General features: G+C 35.9%; 1 protein-coding gene across 1 annotated transcript in view; it reads left to right on the top strand.

Moving 5' to 3' along the window:
• Positions 1-13,230, top strand: part of Ccdc102b (coiled-coil domain containing 102B) — a 140,578-nt gene that overhangs the window by 22,506 nt on the left and 104,842 nt on the right. The window contains exon 3 of the mRNA XM_090353530.1: positions 4,653-4,694. The gene's annotated coding sequence lies outside the window, so the exon portion shown is untranslated. The remainder of the gene's footprint in view (positions 1-4,652; positions 4,695-13,230) is intronic.

Raw genomic sequence — 13,230 nt, 5'->3', positions numbered from 1 at the left:
TTGTTTTTGTTAGGAAATGAATCTGTTTCGGGGGAAATATATTCAAATAATTTTGTTTAAAAACAGATTAAGCCAAGCGCAGTGGTTCACGCCTGTAATCCTAGCTACTCAGGAGGTTGAGATCTGAGGATCAAGATTCAAAGCCAGCTCGGGCACAAAAGGACCTGAGACTCTTTTTCTCCAATTAACCTCTAGAAAACAGGAAGTGGGGCTTGGCTCAAGGGTAGGGTTGTAGCCGTAAGCTGAAGAGCTCAGGGACAGCACCCAGGCCGAGTTCAAGCCCCATGACCCACAAATAAATAAATAAATATATAAATAAATATAAAAACAGATTAAGAATCAAAGTAGATTAATGTAACAATTGCCATTCATTCTATTTTATGAAATGGCATGCTTTTGTGGAGTTAGGGATTGAATACAGGGTTTCTCATTTGCTAGGCAGACGTTCTACCACATCTGTCATCTAGGTTTTGCCTCAGTTACTTTCTGGGTAGGAACTTGGATTCTTTCATGGATTCTGGGCTGTGACTCTCCTACCATATCTATCCATGGAATCACAGGTGCATGCCACTACACTGAATTACCGATTGAAAGGGGGTTAGGCTCTCTTTTTGCCAAGGACAGCTTTGACCCCAAATCCTCAGGATTCCCCAGCCTTCCTCGACCCCTTCCTCCCCACACTTCCACAAAGGAGTGAGCCATCATGCTGTGATGAATAAATAAATGAATGACTGAATGACTTCTACCAGGACTGGTGTTTGAACTAAGTTCTCACACCAGGTTTTCTTGTTTGCCTGGTGCTCTACCACTTGAGCCATGCTTCCTGCAACTTAGCCTTTTGCTAGTTGTCTTGGGAAAAAGAGTCCTGTGAAATGTTCTGCTTAGGAATATAAGTATCAACCCATCAGCACCAGGTTGGATATGAAATGATAAAAGTCACCAAGTTTATTCTTAACCAAATTATTCATTTCAGAAGATTTTCTTTTATGACATCTAAATGCCATCATTCCGAAATTGTGGCTAGGTGTGTGGGTGTGGTTATCAAAGTGGTAGAGAGCTAGTCTTGTGTAGTAGAGCTCAAGAACAGTGCCCAGTCCCTGAGTTCAAACCCCACGACCACTACCCAACAACAAGAACAAAGGATTGAACTGGTAATCAAAAGCATTTAGTGTTGAATGACTCAAAGCCCTCAGAAAAAAGTTACGATAACACAGTAAAAGTACTATATACTTGTGTCATAATTTATAAATCAACGTGATATATGAGCATGTGTTACTCAAGTAGAAAGGAGTGAGGAATGGCTTATGTACAGGGAGAAAACTAGCAGAATAAAGATTGTATCCTCTTTCACGACTACCTTTCCAATCTGATAGGACAGGGGTGGAGTTTATTAATAGGGAAAGTGAAAGGCGAGAGATTTAATTTTCTATAAGTTGAGAAGAAATGTGAAGATTATTCCCCAAAGTCCCTGAAACAGCAGAATTCATGCTTTATTTCTAGGAAACAAAGGATATTTTCCATACTCTGATTTCTAAGAAAGGGAGAGAAATCTCTCCCATTCCATTTTGAGGAGGAGAAATTCCTGGGAGTGCAAATTACTGTTTGGCAGTGACTACTTTGGGGTAGAGGGGGCAGGAACTGATGACTTGTGATCAAGGCCAAGTGCTTTGTTCCTTAGTCTCCCGAGTGCTGGGATTCTGGGTGCACAACCACGCCTTGTATCACATGAATCACTTTTTTTTTAGGTTTTTCTCTTAGCGCTAGTCATTTGACATTGTTAGATAGAAATAGTCATTAAATATATGTGTTCTATTTATGGAACTTATTTTTCTTTTATGTATATTAATGATACAAAGGTGCTTAATTGTGATATATCCATACATGTTTATATCCATACATCCAATGTAATTTTATGAAATTCACCCGCAATTTCTCTCTCCTATGCCCCTCCTCAATTGTTTGCAATTTTAATGGGCTTTAGTATTTGATGTATTTCAATGAGTCAGCAACCAGTAAAATATACTGGTTTTATTAAGAGACAGTGGGCAAGGATTCGAGTATATAATTCTTACTTCATAGAAATAGCAGCATGGTACTTTGGCAGGAAATATAAGCTAGCTCTAGACTCATCTGTCTCCTATTCTCAGACTTAAAGTTAATTATGCATAATTGTATTGTGCTTAAAGGCAATCTGATCAAAGATTAAGGAATAGTCATTTTTTATTTTTGAATATTTCATTTGATCTGCCAAAATAATTTGAAGGCAGACATAGCAGCAAATAATGGAACAAATATATCACAGGGTCAAATTTCTAATGTTTGGAAATTGCATTTTCAAATGGCCCCAGGATTGCTTTAATTTGCATCAAACATATTTCCCACAATACTTCATTTGAAGTAAAAGGGATCTGAAAAAGAAAAATCAATCCACCATATATTTATAATTTTAAAGGCTAAAAGCTAACTTTGATGAGGAAAGCTTATACTTCAGACACAATGATATTTGTCCTGCTGGTAAACCTTCACATCACTGCTGAAGTTCGAATCGACCGGCATATTTGCCAGTACCAATTATATTTTCCTTGCTAGTAAGAGAAAATGCAGGTGGCAGTACCTTGAAATATGATTGAATCAGAGCATGTTAGTATTTCATGTGGGGAATGATAGCTCTGGGTTGCTTATCTGATGACTTGTTTGTGGCAGTCCTTTCACAAAAGTGATACTTTAAGCAAAGCCATTCTTTGTGTGCCTCCAGCACTGTCCACACTCCCAGTCCTGCTTTTTGCTTTGACTTCTCTTCCTAAATAACCTATAAATGGGATCTTTGGTATCTCAGACAGATGAGTAGATGAGATTCCAGGCTTAGCCTTCCAGCACTTGGCTAATTCTGAGGTTTATTCCTCATTTTTAGTGGAACTCCTTTGAATGGCCATTTGGAAATAGCAGCCATAACTAAATAGTTCCTATTGACTCTGCTCATTTTCTCCTTTCAATAACTTCCTCCAAAATACTCATGCCAGAAATAATTTTTTAATCTCCAGCTAGCCTAGGGACTATAAATGTATATGATTAACTTGTTTGTCTCCATGGGCATTCATAAACCTAACTACATACTGATTCAAATCTCTTTTTTCCACTGAATTGTGTTTTTAGCCTACTCTGGTTCCATTCATTGTATATATTCTATGTTCTAGTAACCTTGAAGACCAAGATAAATAATGAGATGAAAGTTCTAATCCTAAGAAATTTAAGATTTCAGTTTCTACTGTCATCAAAACAGAGATAATTAAAATCAAATCATTACTCAGTGTGCAGAATAAACAAGACATGAGACTTCAGAGAAATTAGGAACAATCTTCTCAGGAAACACAAAATAGGTATACCATATCTCCCACTGTTTTGCACAGTTTTGCTCATACCTGTACACAAATTAAATATGTCTGCCCTTTAAACTTGAGCACTGACTTCTTTTTCCCAAGCTTATTTTTCATTATTAATAGGCATGAGTCTCCTTTTTAATCTATGCTTTCTGCTTCATGAGATCCAGGTGTAAGTTAAGAGTTGATGACAGGGCTTGAATCCTATGCTGAAATAACCTGCTTTTACTGCTTTGTGCTGTGTGAAATGTTTGTTCTATCTGGACAAGAGCTGGAAAGCAGCTCAAGTTGCCGACTTCAATTGATCATTTCCATAACTTTAGATAATTTGGAGTGGGATTGTTTATATTCCTATATCCTGATCTTCATTTTATCCTAAAGATGCTTTGTTTTTCAAATTGTAATTAATCTCCTCTTCTCTAGTTTTAGTTTATCAGATTGTTTTCCTGCTCAAAAGAAGTTGAAAACAAAACATTTGCTAAAAAGTGCTTCATTCTTGTGGAAGTTTTGCTACTACTATTCATGAATGAGAAAATTGGTTTCTGCATTTTTGTCTCAGTTTCAAATTCATCATGTCCAGAGAGGGAAGTTGGAGCAGTGACAGTAATAAGCATACAATAGTCACTGCTCTTTATTGAATGTCTGCTTTTTGCCTGGAGTGTCCATGCATGTTACAGCTTGGCATTCTCATGACAACCTGAAGAGCCAGCTGTACTAACTCTGGTATTGTAGCTAAAACAGACTCTGGGGAAATGGTCTTTTTCAGGGGCCTCACATCTACGTAAAAACACATCCAGTTCCCTTTCAGGGCTTCCTATTTGTTTGCCATGCCTTGGGAAAATAAATAAGTTGTAGAAATTTTCTCTTGAAGACTTATTAACTATTATAAAAAGCATTAGTAGTGGCTAAAAGCAGCATATGAAAAAAATAGATGTTTGGTTGTTTTAATGTGTAATAAAACAGGACATAAGATGTTCGTGTTAAATTCTGTTATAATAAACAAGAAGCTATTTCTTTGCATTCAGGGAGAAAGTAGTTAGTGTGTAAAGCCTGAAGAGAACTATTGTGGACAGACAATGTATCACGTGCTACATTGTAGACAAAAAATGCTACATAAAATAGTGCAAATGTTTTTGTATTTCCATTTCAGTTTATTGTTACTTTTATGAGTAGCTTGATTCACATGATTATATTTTTCTGAGAACTATTTTGGCTTGAGACAGTGTAGATAATCTTACAGCATAAAATGAAATTGACTATGGGTTTGTTTTTTAGATTCTGTACAGTGGAACTCCGTGGGAAACTTGGGGCTGTAAGGTAAGGTTATAATGTTCCCAAAGATAGTTAGAAATTTAAAAGTGATGTTGGCTTTCTTAACTACAATGAACAATAAGAACTTCATAATGGAATTTATCCTGTTCACCAAATATCAGTTACCCATTTTCCTTTTTTCATTTAAAATTTTGGCATTTGTGTAGCACAATGATCACTGATCTTGTCTTTCTTTATTCTGGACCACCCTTCCTTCCTTTCTTTCTTTCTTTCTTTCTTTCTTTCTTTCTTTCTTTCTTTCTTTCTTTCTTTTTTTCTTTCTTTCTTTCCTGTTTGCAATTTAACATATATTTAAAGAACATAAAAGTAATAATACTTAGTTTCTTTTTCCCTTCAGTTCCACTAGTCTCTGTCTTCGCTACTCATGATTTCGAAACAGAAAACATTGGGGCTTATCTGTATAAATTAAAGCTTTTTAAAATAAATTGTTGGTGGAATGATAACTCTGAATGGAGATGCTGTGTGCTTGGATAAAAACTTAGTCCTGAAATTGAGAAAATCTGTACACCTAATCTGCCTACCCACATTCATTTTTATTTCCATCACAAGAATGTGTTTGTTAGTGAAATTTGGATAGCATGAATGTACCTGTTTCAATGGTCATTGATTTCATAAGACAAAAATATCTGGATGTTTTGTTTCCTTCTGTTTTATGAAGACAGGTCTAGCTATGTGACTCAAACTGGTTTCAGATTCTCTGGGTAGCCTACATCATCCTTAGGTGTTCAGCCTTCTAGACTCAGCCTCTCAAGTGCTGGAATTATAGGTGTGTGTACCTGGCTAGAAATTTGAACTTGGGTAGTGGTGTAGCTAAAAGTGAGTCAAATAGAATATTCATAGTAATAATTACTAGTTTGTCATCTGTCCCACATAGGGGGCAAATCTTCTTGCCTTTGCTGGCTCACTGTCTGTATTTTCATGTGGACACAGTTAAGATGAAATCTGGAAACTTCTGACAGGTGATAATTGCCAAAGCAATACATGGCAATTAGCTGCTTTCTGGATATCTGAGATTAAATCCAATGTTGTTAGCTATACATACAGTAAATAAACTGGATGGCACATAGCTCAATGAACCTTCTGTGAATATACAGGCAGACAGCTATCACTCATAGCAAATATGAGAGTCTTGCCAATATTTGAGAGCACTCCGTAAAGCTCTCTCAATCTGACTGCACTCCCAGGTAAACACTTTAGATCCCTGCATTTGGATCTGTGCCTCTTTTTTTTTTTGGTGGGGGGGGTTAGTGTAAGTGAGAATCTGCTGTCTCTTACCAGGAGCAGTATTTTTTAAATTTCCTGTTGGGATTGTGATATTAATTTATCTATAACAAGTGCCGATCCGTTCTTTCCATGGCTATGGTAAAAATTATGGATCTATTTTATGTCACAGACAATGGGTAGGTTGAATTTTGAGCTGTTAGGATTAGTGATTGGCATTTCAGGTCTTTTAGTGTACACTAATGATTCAGAGGAGCTCAGCATGGCATCTGGTGTGTCAAACTAACACTCTTCTCTCACGTTCCCTCGCTTATCCCTCATAGTTCAGCAGCTTGCAGTGAGTATGGTTTTGCAATCTTCATTCCTAGATGGAATTGACCTTACCATAATGGTTCTATGGATAAGAATTTTCTATTGCACGTTTTTTGTAATTAATGATATAAATTCTTTGCTGGGGTTAGTAACTCTGAGGATTGTCTTTTACAAGATACATTTTCAAGTCCATAGCATGTTATTTAAAAATCATGTTGTTAACTCTTCTTGTTGACTCATGACCTTGAGTCCCCTCTGTGCTCTTCGTGTGTGCACATTTATTCACAGTTACAAATACACATGGCTAATAGTTTCTTCATGCAATTTTCTGCATTTTAATGATGTTGATGGTATTTTCTCAGGGACAGGTATTTCAGGATTAATCAGAGTCTAATTTGTAAGGATTTTACTTTGTGGCTAACATTTGGTATTCTGTGTAGAAAATCTGCCTACTGCAGTGTTCTAAGTGGGTTTCCTTCAAGACGTTTTTTTTGTCTTCTCACATTTTTTGGTGAATACTGTATTTGGAGCTGATTATTGTTGCATATAATGATGTAGCAGTTAATTCTGAGGGGATATATTACTTGAGCTGGTTGTAGTATTGAGAAAAAAATCTCATACTGTCATTAGTCATGTTCACTGAGGTGTGTTTATATATGAATTTCCATTAGCCTGTTTAATATCATCACTTTGTGTTCACATCTTACTGTCTTAAGTTCTGTTACTTTATATTGTTTTATATTGTCTAACTTTTTCTTGTTTAAGACTTTTCTTGACTTTTACTGATTCTTGGGATAGCTAAATGGATTATAGACATAATTTGTCAATACTGAATTTTTCACCTGGAGCTATGAAAGCTAAAAGCTGAATGAAACCATGTAGTAAGGAAATGAGAGTGTGGCTCAAGTGGTGGAAGGCCAGCCTTGAGAAAGAGAATACATGTCAAATACATGACTGGGAAGACTGTCTTTCAGAACTGAAAGGTAGCTATCGTTTCTGCTTAAAAAGTCACCGGAAAAAATCTTTTTAATAGAAAGAAAATTATAGGACATCTCAGCATCTGAAACCAGTAAAGGAAAGCAATATGGCAGACATAAATCCCTATCATCGAATAGATTTCTCCTTTTCTGGTTCTATAATTCATCCATGGTTACTGGAATAAAAATTAGGATAATGGAACATGGCTGCAGTGACAACACTCAGGAGACCACACCTCAGGTCTTGTGAGTTTAACGCTAGCTAGGGCTGGAAACTAGAAAAAAGAATGGTAAAATAGAGCCCAAGAAAGAAGAAAGAAAGAAGAAAAATGAGAAATAAAGGAAACTTAAAATAAGCAAATAGTAGAGAAAAAAGAACTTTTTTTTTCAGTAATAAATGGCAAGTCAAGACTCTGATTCTGACAAACCCACGTCTCACTCTAGCAGAAATGGTGACTTCCTAGTGGAACTAAGCAAAGAATGAAAAAAAAGCAAATCCAGCACGCACAGCGGAGAACTGATCAAGAAATAAGACATTACCATTCACAGACAGAGGTGAGAAGGTAGCATGGGATATCCACATGGCAGATCTTTACAGGCATGTGGGAAGCATGTTCATAAATACAGGCACACACCCACAATCACTAGCTGTACACCAATATAACTACAGAATACTTATTCCAGTAGAATAACCTAATGTGGAAGGGAATTTAAGAATTAGAGTGTATCCATATCTTGCAGAAGAGCATCTTCTTTACCTGCTATAAATCACTATTTGGTAGTACTCACAGTGAAGCTATACACATCTTGAGTATTGGTGATTCTTTTCAATGACTTTCACCATCCCCACCAATTCCAGGATTTATTGAGTATTTTGCATGAAAATGTGTCCCAATTTTAGAATTGAACTAAAGTCTTGATGCTGTGAACTAGTGCTTTGTCATCTGAATGCTCATGGCACGTGGAAATGTACATTTATGTACTTTCAGGCATTCAAAATTTGTCTACATATACCAGATAGAAGCATATTGAAGGGACTTAAAGTCAAGCATACTAGATAGATTACTCTTCAATAGCCAAGTCTTTTAAAATTGTAATTATAATTACTTTAAAGATTAGTTCATTATAGCAGGGCATCGTCATGTATGCATGTAATCCTAGCACTACAGAGACTGAGTTAAGCAGATAGTAAACTCAAGATCGGTTTGGGCTAGATAGGAAGATTCTGTGTCAAAAATCAAAATAAAACTTAACCATATGAGAATACTCTATGAAATTTTGTTGCTATATCAATATCTTAACTAACTTTCTATTTAATGTAAGCTGGCAAGCTTTATTCCTTGTGTGTTATGTATTTATTGACCATATGTATTATGTATTTTTGGATTGACTGATTTTGAGACAGGGTCTTCTTTCATAGTCAGAACTGGACTAAAACTCTCCATCTTCCTGTCTCTGCCTATTCAGTGCTGGAATTAACACCTGGTTTTTATTATTAAATGTAATATTTTTAGGACAATAATAATGAAAAAATACTTTAATTGACAAGGCCCTGGCTTCAAGCTTAAAACATACTAATATGTGTTCCTCTTGCTAACCATATATTATAAGATTAACTACTAATCAAAAGCATGATTATTTGGAAAATATTATGGTGTTATAAATAGGAAAAAATTGACTAAATTGTGTGGGGATTTTTAAAAATATTTTTTATTGTAATTAAGAAAAGGGTTACATGATATTTGCCAGATAGAAGGTGCGTTAATTCACATATATTAATACCCTTTCACATGTCTTGGTACCCATTACCCTCCCCCGCACCTCACCCCCCCATCTTGGTTTTCCCCCCTTCCCTATCAAATTTCGAATAACCAAATACAAATAAATTCAATATTTCAGATAACAAAGTGAGATACTGTAACACTATGAGATACCCAAGGGACAGCAAAGGAGATAAGAGATAACATAGTACATTAAGGACAACAATCATTCATTATATGGCTTTTGTTTCAATATCCTGGAGGTCCTTTCAATTAGCTTCATACTATATGGCCTTATGTATCAAGGTTTTGCTCTATTGCAGATCTCTGCTAGTAGAGCCCAAGGTTTCTACTGATTATGACAAATGAGGGAAACCATTGAGCCTACGTTCCTTTGAGTCTGGCTTACTTCATTTAATATGATTTTTTTCTAAGTCTTTCCATTTCCTAACAAATGGGTCGATGTCGTTTTTTCTGACAGCAGCATAGAATTCCATTGTGTACAAATACCACAACTTGTTGATCCACTCATCAACTGAGGAACATCTGGGTTGGTTCCATATCTTTGCTATGGTAAATAATGCTGCAATGAACATTGTTGTGCTAGTGGATTTAGTATGTCCTTGTTTCTGGATGGTTGGGTAAATGCCAAGTAGTGGGATTGCTGGGTCATAGGGGAGTTCTATGTTTAGTCTTTTGAGGCATTGCCACACTGCTTTCCATAGTGGTTGAATGAGTTTGCACTCCCACCAACAGTGTAGTAGTGATCCCTCCTGGCCACATCCCCTCCAGCATCTGTTATTATTCGTTTTCCTGATCCTGGCCATTCTAACTGGAGTGAGGTGGAATCTTAGAGTTGTTTTGATTTGCATTTCTTTTATGACCAGAGATGTTGAGTGCTTTTTCATGTGTCTATAGGCCATTTTTGTTTCTTCTTCAGAGAAGACTCTCTTTAAGTCTTTGGCCCATCTTTTAATGGGATGGTTGTTACTTTGGAGTGATTCAATTTTTTGAGTTGTTGATATATTTTAGATATGAGGCCTTTGTCCATTGTTTGGTTGGTGAAGATCTTCTCCTGCTCTGTAGGCTTCCTAATTAATTTACTAGCTATGTCCTTTGCCATAAAAAAGCTCCGCAGTTTAATGCAGTCCCACTTATCCAGCCGTTCTCTGATTTGTTGTGATTCTTGGTCCTTATTAAGAAAGTTTCAACCTGTGCCAAGGAGACCTAGTGTATCTCCTATTCCTTCTTGTAAAGTTTTCAGTGTGTCAGCTTTTACCTCCAGGTCTTTGATCCATTTGCAGTTAATTCTAGTGCAGGGTGACAAAGAAAGATCCAACTTTAGTTTTCTGCAGTGGGGATTGCTAGCTAGCTATCTATCTTTCTATCTATCTATCTATCTATCTATCTATCTATCTATCTATCTATCTATACACATACACATACACATCTACTTGGTTTTTCTGATTACTCCATTTTCCCTGCTCTGGAATAAAACAAACACATAAACAGAAAAACTCATCTGTCTACTATTTGCATTCATAACGATTTCAATTTCACATAGTAAAAATTGACATCTTAATTGGATGTATGTGTTTAAAAATAACAGGATAGAAACTGTAGTGTATTCAGTATTAGTGTGGAAATCTCATCTCCCTTTGGGGTAGATAAATTTCCCACGGTACTGTTCAAATAGGTTGTGTTACATATACATCAAATGCATTTTTTTTGCTATCTTTACCCCTAAGGTTTAAAATAAAGGGTCATTTAAAGGAAATTCTATCCACATGGCCATAATTTAATGCATTAGGATTCCCTATCCACTTTCAGAGTTGATGTTCAGGAGGTCTCTGGAGCCCTCTCTTTATGGGATCTTTTGGCAAGATAGTGAAAGATGCAAGCCAAATGTTTCAGTTTGGATTGCATTATACATCAATACAGTGCAGACACTGAACTTTCTGAGTATGCCCTAAGCTTCTGAACTTAATGCCATTAGATCCAAGACTACTCCATAAAATCAAAGTAAATCTTGTAAATCCTTGGGTTTATGTTAACTCAGAAACAATACACTCCCTTCTTCATAAGATGTATACATATTTTCTTATGGAAAAAGTGATAGTATTCTCAGGAATTCATTGACATTTCTTCCTTCTAGTTACTGTTTAATGAGTAAATATTCAATGGAGCTTTCCAACACAATACTTTCATCTACTTTACTAATTTGATAATTTCTGATTATCTATGACATTAAACTTGATTTTATAATTTTCTATTGTAGCAAAAACATGTTAACTAAAACACATGCTCAGGAGGTAAAAATAATTTCAAGATATTTCAGTAGATATTAGTTCATAATCTGCAATTAAATAAAATTATTGATAACTTGATAATCTCTAAGATGGTGTGCGTTTTTTGCCAGTCCTGGGCTTGAGCTCAGGGACTGAGCATTGAGCTTGGACTTTCTCAAGGCTAGAGCTCTACCACTTGAACCTCAGCACCACTTCTGGCTTTTTTCTATGTATGTGGTACCAAGGAATCGAACCCGGGTCTTCATGCATGCTAGGCAAGCACTCTAACACTAGGCCAAACTCCCGGCCCAGTATGCATTTTGAAATGAGCCCTGTATGTGACATTAACTTTCCAAGCATTGATGAGATATAAAAATTTATATTCAAATATATTGATGGTATTTTCTCCTATATAATCATAATGAAAACAGAATTTAAAGTAAATAATAAGAGGAAATATTTTTCCAAATACTAATCACATTCACCTTTACCAAAAGCTGCAATTCAATCTGCTTAAATGGTCATATTAAAACCACATTCTATCCAGTTAAATTATCTCTCCATATGTAGGATGTACGTATGTGCTTAATTATATACAGATATACATGCACACATTTAAGTATTTCCATGTATAGTACATTTTTAATATGGCAGGGAAAAACAAGTTAAAGAATGAGCACTTCAATTTTTCAGTTTCTCACCTTTGAAAAGCGACATAATAATTTGTTTACGGAGATCTGAGTTCAAACCGTCCAAGAATATCAAGATTAGCTCTCATTTGCTTTGTGTATGGATTCGCTGTTTCTTCTCTGACTATCTGGATTTTCTGTAAGAAATAAAGGAAATTGATTAAGAAATCATGTGGCCTTCAGGATGGTTTTGTGATGAAATTAAATTTTTCTCCTTGGCCCTTATTTCCTCTTCTTTTTTTCTTTTCTTTTTTTAATTAAATAATTTATTAACATTATTTTGACATCCTATTTCAAATGACGTATTTAACAATCAAGTATTCAAGAAGGAAATCTCTATATACAATCACTGGCACTTAGATTTTAGAACATAATTAAAATTAAGCTGAGGGTTTGTATGTCATTTCCTCTTCTTAAAGGGTCAATAAGACCTCACATTTTGTGTGGTATTTGGTCAAGCTATTGATACTCAATCTAAATATTTGCGGAGGAAGAAATTTGGGCTCACTAGCAACAGCTCTAAACATTAGAAAATGTGAATTTATCTACTGAACTTATACTGCCTACCAAAGTCTGTAAATTTGTGAGGTATCCACACTTGCTTAATAGAAGTGTTATAAGCATCATGCAAAACATATACTTAAGTACGTTATAATAACTGTACTTTGCAAGTAGAAAAGACTTTTATACCTCTTCGTTAATGCTTAAAATTTCATTAGTATATATCTTTTATCCATCGAACTTTCAATGCCTCCTAAAGTACTTTGGGGCCACCTCTCCTGCCTCTTCCATCTCTTGGGCTTTTTCTTTCCCACCTAGGCCATTCAAAATGAGGATCAGCTGGGACAAGGGTTATTGCACCATGAATAAAGCTGGTGGTCCAAGAAAATACCAGCACCATTCACAAGCTTATCCAGTGGGTGCCCTCCAAGCTCGAAGGGGTGCTCCAGAGACAGATAACGAGAACAGCAAACAACAAGGCCCTGAGTTCAAATCCAGTATTGATCCCACCCCTGCAACACAAAACACAAACAACAGCAAACCATGCCTCTCAACACTCAAAGGGATGTGGACATTTTCCAAGTAGAGGATGAGGACACAGGATGTAACACTAACACAAAGCTTAACAACACATCCTGTCCAAAGCATTAAGAAACATCCTATGTCCAATCCTCGTGAAACTGTCCAGAAAACAGAATGAGAATAAACTTTTGCCAGAGGAGCCTTGTATTTGGCATATCCTCCTGACATTACCATTTGTTTTTTTTTAATTA

This window comes from Megascapheus bottae, chromosome 19 (assembly GCF_031878675.1).
Source record: "Megascapheus bottae isolate mThoBot1 chromosome 19, mThoBot2.hap1, whole genome shotgun sequence".
Classification (NCBI taxonomy): domain Eukaryota; kingdom Metazoa; phylum Chordata; class Mammalia; order Rodentia; family Geomyidae; genus Megascapheus; species Megascapheus bottae.
The sequence above is the reverse complement of the archived record's forward strand: the minus strand, read 5'-3'. Positions and strand labels throughout refer to the sequence as shown.